The following is a 14,315-nucleotide window of genomic DNA, read 5'->3' on the forward strand; positions in this document are numbered from 1 at the left end:
CGGCCGCCGCCTCCCGGTGCGCAGCCTGGCTGCTGCGGGAACTGCCTGCGAGCAGCGGCACCGCGCCACACGTCCCCGGCCGGCGCTGGTTGCTCGTAGGGCGAGCGGTGTCAGTGGTTCTCTGAGACAGAGGTCGCAGATCAAATACCCAACAGCTTTTTTCTGAGCTTCATCTGTGGCCGTTCCCCGGGAGGAGAGCGGGCCGCTGATGGTCCTTACCCCGCAGGGCAGCATCCCGCTTTCGGTGCGGGGCGGTGTTTTAGCTTTGCTGCACGTTCCCAGCTGGCTATGGGAAGAGGCTGGAAGCTGCGGGTTTGGGGTTAAAAGCAGCTCTTGGCCACGCTGGGTGCCGGGGGCTGGAGGTGTGGGAGCTGTCTGCAGCGTGATTCAGGAGGGGGGATGGACTCACCCACCACCACCTGGAGGCTTCCCGTTCAGCGTGCTGCCCAGAAAGGCTCCGGATCCGCCAGCGGTCCCTTCTGTGCGTTTTGCTTCCTCCAGTGACTTGTGCAGGGCTGAGTCAGGCCTCGCAGGGAGGTGCTGCAGCCTGCTTGCTCAGCTGGGACCGGTGCAGGGGCAGCTGGCCCTGGGGATGTCCCCTTGGTGCAGCCTCATGTGCTGGCTGCAAAGCTAAGGCTCAGCTCGCAGACCCCGCGGTCCCTTATGCCCTGAGCATCGGGGCTGAGCCACCCTGTCCCGTCCCATCAGGGTGGGCTCCGTGGGTCTCTGTGCCGCAAGGCTTGCAGGGTCCCTACGAAGCGGCCGGCCCGTCTGCCTGCTTTTCCCCACTAGAGGCTGCTGATGAACAGAACATTTTCTTTCCCTGGCTCTGATGGAGCAGCGGGGGCTTAGTTTGCAGGGCTGAGCGGGTGGCGGCTGCCCGGAGCATCCCGGCCTGGGCTTTCCTGCTGATTCACCATGGAGATGCGGCCAGGTCCAGGGCACATCTGCTCCCCTACCAGGCCCATAATAGATCTCCGCGCTTCATTAGGTCTCAATTAGGCAAATGCATGGGGTACGATGACATTGCCGGGGGGACGCGGAGCCGCAGCTGATGGGATGTGCGGTGCGGGGACGCCAGCTCCGTCCCTCTGCCTCGGGGGTGCCTCCGGGCTTCTTCCAGCTGGTCGTGGCAGGGCGCTGAATGTGCGATGAGCTGAGCCTTTGGGTCGTTTCCCACAGGATGTGTGCAGCGATAACCACTCACCCCTCCAGCATATCCCCGCTGGCGGAAAAGCCGAGGGTTAGCTGCGCGTCGGGAGGAACGCGTCGCCCCGGGCACAGCGCGGCGGAGCTGCCGCGTGGCCACAGAGGAGATTCTTCTTCCAGGGCAGCTGGTTGGGACCTCGTGCTTGGGCAGGCTGCTAGGAAAGCAAACCCAGACCCTGGGAAGGTGATTAACTACGTAACAATTACACGTGAAACGGAAGGTGCTGCTAGCTGCGGTGGAAGGTGCCCGAGCAGGGATCCCGGGGCGGGCGTTGCGCGAGCCCCCGCTGCGGGGTGAGGGCAGTGCGGTGCCAGCTGGCCTCGGCGCCGCTTCCCTGGCAATGGCAAGGCAGCGCTTTACATAATCTGGCACTTGCAAAACAAGCTCGAAGGCCTGGAAAATCCTCCTGCTATTGTTGCTGCTCAGAGTGTGCTAAACTTCCTGGTTTGGTCTGCAGGTCTGATTATTTTCTTTTTTTTTGAGACTGCAGTGGGGAGAACTGCCCGTAGCGAAAAGAAAAGGGCGTTTGTGGCGTTTAATCCGCGCCTTCTCCTTAGATGAAACTATTTTTGTTGCTCACAAGAGGTTTTGAGCAGCTGCTCGCAGCTTTATAGGGCTGCAGAGGACTCTTCGTCTATCCAATTAGCATGGTTTGTCTGCTGTCCCCTCCCGATACCCCTGGAGAAAAGCCTGAACCATCGGCCGTGCCTGCGGAGCGCCGGGAGCGGTGCACGCACACGCACCAGCTGGGCCCCCGTGCCGAGTCTGGTCGGGCGCAGACGGGGCCAGGTGAAATGGGTTTGCGTTGCCCAAGCCTCACCCTGCTGTCCTTGGAGAGGGAAGGCTCTGAAGCTGTCCCTCGCTGGGGGTTTTGAGGCGGAGAGGTTGGAAGGGAGCTTGGAAGGCGACCCAGCCCCGCTCCAGCCCGCGGGCTCGGCGGCGCCTGGCCCCTCAGAAGTGCTTCAGGTTGCAGGGCCTGCCCCTGCTCTTCCATTGGCTCATCCTAAAGCCCTTTGCCAACACAAATAAAGCTTCTGACGTCCTCTGCGCTATTCAATTAAATTAATGAATCCTATTAAAATGTTCTCTGCTCCTGTTTGTAAATGGGTGACTAAGGAACCGGCGTTTCCCTGCAGCTCCTGAGAAAGTCTTGTTTGGTGGCGAGGAATGAGGTTAAGTTCTTGCTGGTCCGCTTAGCAAGAGGCAGCTTTTGGCATCCCAGTAAGCAGCAAAACAGAAGGAACCTAGGCCTGACGGCACAAACACATCCCCTGATCAGAGGCAGCCTCTAGCTCCCCTCGTGTAGGTAATTACATCTGGCCACGCTTGACCTGAGCGGGATTTGAGCAGGGGGCGTGAGGCTGGCCGCGTGCTGCGAGTCTCTGGAGTGACCCCGCTGCCACGGCGGTGGGTTGGAGGTGTTGCAGCCTCCTGGGAGATGCAGAGCAGCTCGGAGCTTGCTCACAGCCTGGCGAACCTGGTATCGGTGCTGAGCCCTGCTCGGCATGGCTGGGAGCCGCAGTGGACCAGTGCCCGGAGCATCGTTGCAGCCCTTAGCTGTTAAAGCAGCTGCATCAAAGCATTTGAAGGCTGCCTCTGCGAGCTGACCCCTGCTTGGTTGCTGCCCCCCAGCTGCAGCGATGGTTTAGCTGCTCGCCAGGCGGCACCGGCCTTTAGGGGCTTGTATTTCTGTACCTGCTCTCTAAAAGTCCTTGGGGATGGGGTAAGCGTTTCTTGGCATTTCAAAACCCAGGAGAGCTCTCCCCCTGCATCAGGAGCTTGTATCAGGGCGAGCGCCCGTCCGGAGTCGCCTCTGTGCATCTGCACGAGCTCAAACACTGAACACGCAAGGAGCAGAGGCAGAAGCCGGCCCGGCCCCGCGCCACGTTGGGCTGGAACGTGACTCGGTGCGGCCGTGTTGGTGCTGTGCTGCAGGCGCGCGTGCCCGCCGTGGGGGTAAGCCGCTCCCGTATGGCGCGGGTCGGCCTCCTCCAATCTGCGGCTGCGAGGCCCCGCTGCGGGCTGGCAGATGGGGTCGGCGCCGCCTGGGGATTTCCTCGGATGCAGAGTGGAGGCTTTTAATAGAAAATGCAGTTGTGTGAGCCGTTGCCTAACCCGAGAGCTGTCCCTGAGAAATACTGCCTGGCGGCTGGGCGAGAAGTCCGCTCCTTCCTGATTTTTCACCTGGTTTTGAAGAAAAATAAAATAGGGTTTGGAGCTGTCGCTGGGAATGGCAGCGGGCTCAGGAGCGGCGTCCCCGCTGGAGGCAGCCTGGCACATGTTACCTGGATCAGGAATGCTGCTCAGCCCCGCGTGCCGGTCCGATCCTCGCCGGCTGTGCAGTGCTGACAGATTCCTTCTAGGAACGGCGGCGGGGCCGGTGTGGGTTTCCCTCGCTGCCTGCTGCCAGCCCGCAGCACCCCGTGTCCCGGCGGCGGGGAAGCCCTCGCGGTCGCATGCGGCTCACGGCGCCCTTTGATCCACCCGAGCTGGCTTTTGGTGGGAAAGTACAAAGAGAGCCAAGCGCAGGATGGGTCCGTGCTCCTTTTTCCTAGTGCCGGTGCTTTTCCCCCACTGCTGCAGCAGGAGGCAGGTGCGGCTCTGCAGCTGCACGGCTCTGGCAGTTTGCATCTCGCTTCCCCTGCAACTGCCTTCGAATTTCCCAGCTCTCTGGCCCCTGTGCTGCTGAATTTGGGGCTGTTGGCGGAGCTCAGCAGGCCTTGGTGACTGTATCCCAGCGCTGTACCTCCAACCACCTGGCAGTGCTGGGCTGGATGAAGGAGCTCATTTGCACGGGGCTGTTAATTCTCTATGTTTTAATCTCCGCGACCATCTGTGTTCTTGCCTGGGCCGGGGAGACGGGAGCTCTTGGGATTTATTCCAGGAGGCGAATGCGGAGAGGACTGTTTATTCTGTGTCTGTTGAAAACTGCCCCGGGTCAAAGCAGGACAGCCTCATTAGCTCTGGGAACAGTTGTTCCCGCACCTTCAGGCAAGGAAGCCTCTGTGTGTCAGCGTCTGTCCCCAAAACGCATTTACTGAAAATGAGGGTCTTCACGAATGCTTTCCAGTGAGGCTCCGTGATGGTGCCTAGAGGGCTGCGAGGTCCCTCCAGGTCAGGCTGTGTTGGTCTGGGGAGAGGCAGCATGCTGAAACGTCTCCTGGCCATCCTAAAAGCCCAGCCCCGGGCTGCAGCAGCCTCTGGGGTGTGAGCCTGCCCCTCCGGCAGGTGCTGCATCCCTTGCCCCGGTGAGCACCACGGCTGGAGCTCAGCTTTGGGCTTTAGGAGCTCCTGCTGAGACCGAGCTCCTCAGACAGGGGTGCTCGCCCGTAGCTGTGAAACCAGGTACCGGTACCTGTAGGTGGGCTGCAGCAGCCTCTCCAAAGAGACCCGTGCAGGCTGCTGCTGCCAGAAGCGTTTTAGCAAGCAACGCCTGAAGTCTTCCTCCTTTTGGGTTCTCAAGTTGTGGGTTGAGGCTCTGCAGCTGCTTGCAAGAGCCCTGGCCAGGCTCCTGGTGACCGCGGGCCCCGCGTGTGGCACGGGCAGAGGCTGCTGCAGGGCCCGGCTCTGTCGAGGAACACCCGTCCCATGGGGCTGCACGGCCTCTGCTGGGGCTGCCGCCCACACAAGAACCCAGAGGGAACAATCCCTGCCCTGTAATTAAGCTCTTCTGCTCCTGCTCACCGTGCTAATGAGCAGTCTCGCGGATGTGCTCCTTGCAGCCACAGCGCTCTGAGTCCCACGTGTGGCTTGGAAACTGGAGGTGGCTTTCGGAGAGACATCTGCAGGGGGCAAACCCAAATCTCCATCCCATCGGGGCAAGTCATGTGGGCTGGGAACCTTGGATTTAAAAGGCTTTTCCCGGAGTGTACCTTAATGGACTGCACCCTTGTGTGCTGTAAATTTCTCTGCCAACGTACACCTTGCCTCTTGCTGCGAGGAAAACCCTTCCTGCTGGCAGGGCTGGGTGAGGTGGAGGTGTTTTCCCAGCCCTCAGTTGAAGGGCCGAGGCTGCCTCTTGACAGGAGAGCTCTTCTTCACCTGCTCGCCAGGCTTTCCACACCAATGGATAACAACTCTTAAAAATAAACCCTTAAAAACAACCAGTGCCCTGGCTCCAAGTCCTCCTGTTCCAGCTGTTGGGGGCTTCAGTCTCGCTGGAGATGACAGCCCAGGGACCTTCAGCATCGTGTGGCGGGTGTGACGTCCCGTGGACACATCCCAAAGGGCAAGCACGAACTTACGCGTGTCCCTCTGGCGTGGCATCATGCTGAGCATCCCATGCATGCCGTGAACTCTGCTGTGTGCGCCCGTGTCAGTGCACTCGTGTCTGAGCAGCTCCCCGGCCGGGCTGTGCTGGGGCTGAGGACCGAGCCACATTTTGGAGCCCCTCGTGGGCCCTGGCGTGTGCCGCCGGAGCACGCAGCCGGGCTGGCTGTGGCTGAGGGACCCGTTGCTCTCTTGGATCTCTTCATTTAGTTAATGAACCTTTTGTTGAGAGGATTAGGGTTTAGAGGCCTCTGGCAGAGCGTTAATTAAATTAGGTCTGTGGGTGTTTTGTTGAGTTTTTAAAGCCCACTAGAGGGCTCAGCTGAAGCCCTTTGGAATTGGGGCCGGAGGCACGCTGTGTGTCCACCCCCTGCCTGGTGAGGTCTAAAAGAGAAGTTATGCAAGGCTGGAGGAACTGGACGGCCCCAGAGAAGCCGGTCTGCAGCCTCGGCCAGAGCTCTCCCCTTCTCCAGCTTGGCGGTGCCGGGGCCGTGCTGTGCCACCTCCTGGGGCTCCCAGGAGGGTGCTGGACGCAGGACGTCAGCGTCACCGCTCGCTGCATTATCAGCGTTAAGTAACGCCAGGCTACTTTTTTTTTTTTTTTCCCCTTCCCTGCTTCGTGTTTACATTTCTAAGAAGTGGCCCAACGTGAACGTCCGGTTCCACCTTCTGTTCTGGGGAAAGTCAGACGCTCAAGTTCGCTTACGCGAACGCTGCCGCGGCGCTCGCATCGAGTACAAGTGTGAGCACTTGCTGGGCGGCTGGAGGGATTTTTCTGGCGTGTTTGGGGGTTTTCGTGTTTGGCTGGAACTGCTTATTAACCGGTGTCTCTTCTTCTTTCTCTTCCATACGCTGCCCCATGATGGATTGTGGTGCCTCGCCTGCGTGGTCTGCCCGGCTGCCTCATCTCTGGGTAAGTACCTGCTTCCTTAGAGCAACGAGGGGAAGCAGCTGAGAGGAATCACTTCGGCTTAAATAACGAGCCCACTTGTTCCTTCCGTCTTAAACTCTACAAATCACTTGGACTTAAATAATGAACCCACTCGTTCCTTCCGTCTTAAACTCCAGAGTGTTGTTTGTTAACAAAGAATGGGGATTATCGTGTGTGTGTACGCGCATGTGTGTTAATGTTTTGGGCACTGAGAAGCGTTTCATATAGCAATTTCCAGGCTCTTTGTAGGATGTAGAAGCCCCCAGCAGCAGTTGTTCTTGCCAGCCTGGCCTGCTGGGCGCTGACCCTGTGCTGGCAGCACGCTAAGCACCAGCAAGCGAGGAAATGGAAGTGAAAATTGTCCTGGTAGTGGAAAGCAGCACTCGCTGTTTCTCCCCAGATTCCTCCTGAGAGCTGTTGATGGTGAATCTGTGCTGTGGTTGTGTAAGAGACTCTCTGAGGGCTGGAGCCCAGCGCTGGGTTGGCTTCCCCTCTGCAAACCTGCAGATGTGCGTGGCTTCGCAGGGTACAGAGAGCAGCCCGAGGCCCTTCTGGCAGGAGAAGAGGGGAAATGCACGTCGAGCTTGGAGCAGTGGGCACTGGTGTTTGCGGCAGGCACTCACGGAGATCTTTCTCTGCATGGGGGAAAATCATCTCGGTGGGGTTGATTCCTGTGGCTTTGCAGCAGGGGGTTGGTGCCTACCCCTGCACCTGGCTGCGAGGTGCTGTTAAAACCTAAAATAACAAAATAAGGTGGGTGTGCGTGGAGGAGGAAAGGAAGGAGCCTCTTTGGGTAAAGCTGGTTCTCTGGACGTGGTGAGATTATCTCTGGAGACTTTCGAAGTTTTTAACTGACTTCTTCTTTCAGAAGTGCAAAATATCCTACTGCTAAGCTTTCCCCTTTCCTGTCTGCCTTCCCCTACCCCTGGTTGTATCGCCTCCTCTCCCAGCAATGGAAAGGACTGCGTGTGTGCAGAGCAGCTCTGCTCCAGCCCTGCCGCTCGGTACGCTGCCAGTCACTGGTGAGACTTGAAGGGAAGGCAGGGAAGGTGCTGGGAACAGATTGCTTTATTCTTAACTCAGCATTATTACACCATGCCTCACAGGGGAGGGCAGGAGATGAATCAAATCCAGGTATAAACCTGTTGTTCTTACCCAGAAGTAAGTGAAGCACTATATTTAGAAGCCGAGCGGCTGTCTCCTGTTCTGAATGAGCTGTTCTTTGCTACCAAGCCTCTGAGAGAAGGATAATTAATTAACCAGAGGATCTGCCTTGATCAGAGGTGCCGAGCTCCCATCCAACCCCCGAGCAGTCATTTGAATGCAGAACAGAACTCCCCCGCACAAAAGGCTTACCTGCAGGCTGGCTTCGTGCTGGCCAGGAGCTGGCATCTGGGGCAACATGCAAGGGCTCGCTCGCGCGGCTGTGACTGCACCAGGGCGCCCTGCACCAGGGGACACCGGGGTCTTCCTCCATCGTGGTCAGACCTTCAGGACACGGTCAGCACAGTGTGACAGCTTGCCAGTACCTCGCAGCTGTGTTTTTTGCTCGGGACTGCCTGGTTTACCTACTTACCTGCAGCAGGACGTGGTGAATGCAGCACCGTGCGTGCATCTCGTCTGCCCTGCGTAAGAAGCGCAGCAGGGACTGTGCGGGACAGTACTGCTACTGCAGAGTTGTTTGAGAAGGCAAAGCTTTGAAAAATACAGTGTCCTTGATGGTTGGTGCGGGGTGAAGCTGATTCTGGTCCTGTTCTGGTGTAGATCTCTGTGTGTGAGTGGTGAAAGACCTTGTCTCTGGTCAGGGGTGAATTTCTTCCCTGGGGACAGCTGGTAACCTGAACAGCCCCTGCTTTGCTCTCCCCGGAGTAGTCTCACAGTGAGTTTTGTCTGTATGAGCAGTCTGTTGCTCACCATGTACGGCACAGAGTGCAGAGGCTTTCAGCGTCCCTGCTGCTTATAAGCTTTTGGGGTTTTGACCCTGATAGTGGATGAAATCTGCTGCTTGGTGAATACTTGGTCTTAATCTTGGTCAGCAAACAAGAAGGCCAAGTGGTACTTTGTTAGAGATGGCAAAGATAAAGGTTGTGTGGTCCAGTTTCACTGGATCAGGGATAGCCCTGACCTTCACCCAGCAGAGGAATCAGCCGGCTCAGGTTGCCTTTCCATCTTTAAGCCTGGCTTACCTCTGAGGTAAAGGTAAAATGCATGGGAGCTGTAGTGAGGGAATCTTCTCTCCTGGCCTGATAGGAGTGTTGGGCATTGGTCCTAAAAGTAACACACCAGCAGCCTCCGTGAAGCTTCTTCCGTGCTGCGAGAAGCTGGAGGGCAGAAACCATGAGAAAAATGCTGAGGATGCAAGTGCAAGAGGAGCCTGCGATGTCTGAGGCTGTGTGCTTGACCTTCAAGCTAAGATTCACATACGTTGCCATCATTTGAAGCCTGTCAGGAAATCTTAAGTGAGGTCAGGGAAGATGCAAGCTGTCTGGGGAAAAAAAAAAAAAACGTTCAGAGCTGTTTGTTGTAAAGGAGGTGATAAGCACAGTGTGGCTGCTAACTGCCTGCTGCTGGGCTGTGTCCTCCTGTACGTTGACACTGGTGATACTGGGAGTTGTATGTTGGGATCTCAATGTTTATCTGTTTAGGAAATTATTTGTCTCTTGCTTAATTACGACGTGGAGCTGCTGAACAGCTGTTGTGTTCGACAAACTTGGGCTTTTCCATAATTCTTAATTTCCAATGTAGCTCGAAGAGGAAGTAAGGTCTGCTGCTTTTCTGCCTTTCAGTGACATTTTCTACTTTGAATCTCTCTAGGAAACGTGGTAGCAGGGTATCCCTTTCCTTGTCCCCCTCTGTCAGAAGAGACTATCAGAATCCAAAGCGGTGTCAGGTTCTGGGGCTGGCTTAGCTCAGTGGTTTTACTTCGTCGCTTTGTAAGGCAGTGAAATCGTTCTCATTGTGGTGTTCAAAATAGCGGTGCTGCCTTCTGAATTACCATCTAATTAAATGAAAGCGAAAACTCAAGGCAAGTGGGCTTTCTGTATGCCTTGTTGCATAAGAAAAGCTGTTTTCGTTGACCTAAAAATCAACATTGAAAACCAGCCGAGACAGAGATGCTTTCCCCCGCTCTGTGGGCAGTGCGTAGCAGTTGCCACTGTTCTTGGAGAGCCATTCATGTGGTGGCAGCTGCAAGCCCTCTTCAAAACAGTTACTCCTTTGAGACTTGCTTCCCTTGTACTGGATGGTTGCAGGAACCCTGCTGTGGAGACAAATAATTAGAAATAAAAGATGGCAGCTTAATGATTATGAGCTCCTTTCTGATGCAGTCCGTGGTGGAGGCAGAACGCAGGGGCGAGGTCTGGCTCCTGTGCATCCCCAAGCTGCTGCTGCATCTCGCCCAGAAGATTTACTGCGTGCCCCGCGTTGACCTGCAGCTGTGCCTCTGTGGACCTGCAGAACGTGCCGAGCTAACGGAGCTGTATTATTTCTTTCAGTAACGAACCTTTTTCACAGAGGACGACTCTCAGCAATTAGCCGCGGCAATGGCAGCGGTCCAAATGAAGCACGGTTCCTGCCCCTTCCTCCGAGTCTCTCCATACGTACCCACAGCTTTCCTCGACTTCCAGGTTCCCCTTTCCCCCTGCCCCCAGTACTTGGGTTCTGCCCACAAATCTGAACAGCTTGGGGTTGTCTTTATAAAGCAAACGTGGAAATACACGACCTTAAATGAAGTCTCAAAACGCCTTATTTTGTAAAGCTCCAGAAAAACTGGCAGCAGCGCGATGCTCTCCTCTGGGATTTTGTCTTATTGATATTAATCTTTTTGAAGCTGGTATCCATGACTGCCAGTTTCAAAGGTTAATATACTGCGTTTCAACCAAGCCGAGAAGTCTTTTTTATTTGTGATATGGAAATGTGCACCAATTAATCACTGCGCACCTGCAGAAATGCCTCTCTCAGCAGACGCTGGCTGTGCTGTATTAGGTCGTGGGATCATCTGTGGAAAGGGCTCGGGGTGACAAATCTGATCCAGTTAGTAGCTTAAGACAAACCCTGCGAGGTCCAAGGAGATGAGATAGGTAAGGGAAGCAGCGCTGGACAAGACGGTGCAGAGCTTTAGCTCGTATTTGTGAGCGGGGAGGCAGCCTGTGCTCTGTTCAGAAGCTGTGTTTGCTCTCCATGGCAAAGTTCTTTAGTTAAATAAATGTTGGGTCTTGCCAGATATCCCTCGCTGTCTGCAGGTCCAGCCCCATCATGAACTGCTGTCAGGTGTCTAGAGCTGGGTTCGCACTAGGAAAAATTCATTGCAGGAATCTGCAACCTGGCCTCCTGATTACAAGGGATGAGTAGTGCAGATGAGGGCTCTAACTTACTGCTAAATAGACGCCGCTCTTACATAAACGCTGATCTAGAAACATCGCTCCCCTCCGCCAGCTGAACCAAAGAGCCCGGAGTATCTGGGAGCCGAGCGATGCTCTGCCCAGGTTGGGAGAGCAGCAGCACGGAGTCAAATCCGCGCTTCAGCAACCTTTTGTGAAAGCTTCACCTACCCTGGTGCCTTCCCGGTGTTATTTAACCAGAGCAGAGCCTCTCCTTGCTGCGGTCTGACTTCTCATCCGTGCGAGGAGTGCATCAGCCGCTGACGTCCTTTGTTTGTGGTGTGGCTCTCCTGTCTCCCTGCCTGAGCTCTGGTCCCTAGGTGGCACTAACTGTTATTTTTGGGTTTATTTCAACAAAGGCTGCATAGCTGAGCTTGTCCCCTGCTGAAGCGACAGCTGCGGCTCCGGCCGAGCTGGCTCTTGGTATTTGGTGGAGGAGGCTGGCGCAGGGGCTCGAACGTCCTCCTGCTGCCCAAACACCGGGGTTTCCAGCAGCATCTCCTGGAATTTATATGGGGCATCGAGCACTGCCTCTGAGCACACTCTATTTTTGGTTGTCTTCTTTCCACTAAGACTGTTGGGCAATGAAAAATTGGTGAATGCTTGAAATGCCGTTGTCTCTCTTGTGCTGGCTCTTTCCACGGGTCAGTTTGTTTCTCAGGCTGTTTCTGGAGTTCACGCTCACGCCACACCAATTCTGCCTTTTCCCGAGCCTGTGCTAGCTGTATTCACAGCATTGCTTGTAATCCATTCCCCAGGGGTTTTAAGCACTTTCTAGATACTCTAAGTGCAGCCTCTTGTATGTTTAACACTTCCTACCCAAACTTAAGGGGAAAAATATTTCTCTCTCAACACAGAAACATTTGTCGTATGAAAACTTGATCCTGCGATCTCCAGCTGACCTCCTCTAATCTTTATGCGGTGCATCTTGGCAGAACCGTGCTTTACACGCTGCCTGTGAGCCCTGGAACAAAGCTGACTTTCCAGGGAGCTGTTCCCTGTCCTGGCACGCAGCCTGGGGAGAGAGAGCTGCTGCTCCTCTTCGTCTGCTTTATTCCTTCTCCTTCTTGACGCTAGGCTGCTGCGTAGCAAGACACCGACTCAAATGAACATCAGCTTCACGCAAATCAATGAAGTCCATGATGGGAGCTTAAATGAACCAGATTCTGGGTGGGATAGGAGTTCCTGGGTGTACAGGCTTTGCTGTCTGCCGTTCCCCTCTGCCCTCCCCATCTCCCCAGAGGGCACCCACATAACCCAGCCTGGTTCCAAGAAGACACAGCGGCTCGGCAACTGGCTTCTCGTCCCCACAAGAAAGAACATGTGCTTTTCGTTTTGCAACAACAGCCTTTAAATGGCACAACTCCTGTAACTGAGAGGGGAAAAAAGGGGGAAAACTCTCCGGTAGGGGACCACACAGAAAAGGCTACGGAGAAGCAGCCTGGATTTAGCAAAACTCTCGGGACTAACTGCTGTAACATTAAGTGGGATCACAATAGCAGACACTTAGTCTGTTTAACTACGGAGGGTGCTGTTTGTCCCTTTAATAGCTTGCTCAACAATGAATTGACTGTTGGTTTTGGAGAGGGAGAGTGCCATGGCAGGCTGGGCGAGATTTAATCTCGGCGGAAATACCTGATACAGAGCGGGATGCACGTGGATGCGCCGGGCTGCCTTCGCTGCGCACACGCGTTGCAGCGGTTTTTGTTTCTTTGGGAGCGTTTCTCGAGTTTGCAATTCAGTCTGTCGGAGGCAAATTGCTACAAGGCTTTTTCTGGCGCTGAATCCTGCTGTGCCTACCGCTTTGCATGCTCAAATCGAGAGGTGAGCACTTGAGAAAGTCAGCGCTAGCTGAAGCGCCCCTTCCTTCTGGGTGAATTATTTACCTGAGCTATCTTTGGTCCCGATCACTGTTTTACAGGAAAACAAAGCTCGTGAAGTTGAAGGCAGATTTCCTTTACACCTCATTCTTGCTGTCTGCTATCGGCCAGATCTGCACTGCTGATGGTGACAGCAAATCTCAGAAGAGGAGCCAAGGGCAGAGGGCCAGTGCTGGCAAAACCGAGCCACCTGCTCTCCTCCCACCTTGTTTGCTCTTGTGAAATGGCCACTGCTGCCTTTGAGACGCTCGCTTGCTAGCAAAGTGTGTGAACGTAGCACGTAAACTGACCGAGCCTATTGTGTGTGTACGCACGGACATACAATATGCACACCACCAGCTCGCTTAGAGCAGTGGTGGATAAATCATTCCCTTGGCCAGCTTAATTTCTTTGTTTTCCTAGGGCTTGGAGTAATCCCGAATGTTTTTCTTCACCCTAAATTCTGCTTGCTTTGGGGGAGGGAAAACCAATACCAGAGTGATGCACGGTTCCTTTGTTCAGACTGGGAATTCCTCATTTAAAGAAGCTCCTCGGGGTAAGGAGAGCTCCGTGCAGTTTATTATTGGTGTCAGTAATGGTTTTAACACAGTGTTCACCGTCACTGGCATAAATCGGGAGCCCCGTTTTATAACTGTGCATTAATGCACAAATCCTACCAGCAGTGCACCCTGCAGGGGCCCTACAGAGTATCGGATCACCTTACAAAGGATTTTTTTTTTATGAAGAACTTAGCTCAGCTGGTGTTAATCTGGTGTCTAGATGCTGCTAAGATGCTAGAGTGCAGATTTAGGAGCCGCTTGCTAGCTGCATGCCCATTAAACAGCCGGAGGGCAGGGTCCCCTGCCTCCTTCTCTGTTGTGACCCTCTGGATTTGCACTGACCAAGTCCATGAGGATCAGAGCACTCGCAAAACGGCCTTTCAGCTTTCAAGGAATGGCTTCTGCCTTAGAGACTACAAATGCATGCCTAAAATGAATATAATTCCTCTCCTGATTCCTATATGCAGCAGCTGAATACCAAGAAATCCTGACTTATTAAAATAATTCTTGGTCTCTAAGTGACTCTTACAAAGTGACCTAAACCAGCTGCAACTGGGAGAGTTCTTTAAATATTTGCAATCCTGGCTTGGCACAGGGCAAACTGTTCTTATAGGGAAGAATTTAAGAAATTTCCATTACTTCCTATGGGATTTCAGAGGTCAGTTTGGGGCTGTGTAGGAAGGAAGAGGCTAGAAGCTAACCCAGAAATTTACAGCACAAGTGTGTTGTTGATGGTGGTATTTCCATATGCAGAAGAGGTTGTGTGTGTGGTTTTATATTTTTTTTATTTTTTTTTTCTGCTCCCAGTGAAAGAACTGCTATGACCTAGGTTCAAATCCCCCTGCCCCAGAAGAAAATTTTGAAGGCACTCTCTTGTCATGGACCAAGTGCTGCTTTTCATGTTTGTGGACTGTACTGCTGTTGAGTTTCTTCTGCCAACGAAGCTCTTGGCCATTAGTTTGGGGTCTGCATGGGTAACAGCATCCTTTGCCCTTTGCCTCTGGACTCAGGCTGGCAGGCAGAGTTGGGGGCATCTGGTGGCCTGAGCACGGCAGATGATGTGCTGCGTGGTGCTAAGTCACTACTTGAATGGGAAGATTTTGGTGC

General features: G+C 54.4%; 1 long non-coding RNA gene across 1 annotated transcript in view; it reads right to left on the reverse strand.

Moving 5' to 3' along the window:
- Positions 1–1,692: 1,692 nt before the first annotated feature.
- The window catches only part of LOC121058980, a 29,529-nt gene continuing 16,906 nt past the window's right edge, over positions 1,693–14,315 (reverse strand). The window contains exons 2-4 of the long non-coding RNA XR_005814407.1: positions 7,987–14,200; positions 7,767–7,898; positions 1,693–7,145 (exon numbers count right to left, since the gene is read on the reverse strand). This is a non-coding gene — a long non-coding RNA (uncharacterized LOC121058980). The remainder of the gene's footprint in view (positions 7,146–7,766; positions 7,899–7,986; positions 14,201–14,315) is intronic.

This window comes from Cygnus olor, chromosome 23 (genome assembly GCF_009769625.2).
Source record: "Cygnus olor isolate bCygOlo1 chromosome 23, bCygOlo1.pri.v2, whole genome shotgun sequence".
Classification (NCBI taxonomy): domain Eukaryota; kingdom Metazoa; phylum Chordata; class Aves; order Anseriformes; family Anatidae; genus Cygnus; species Cygnus olor.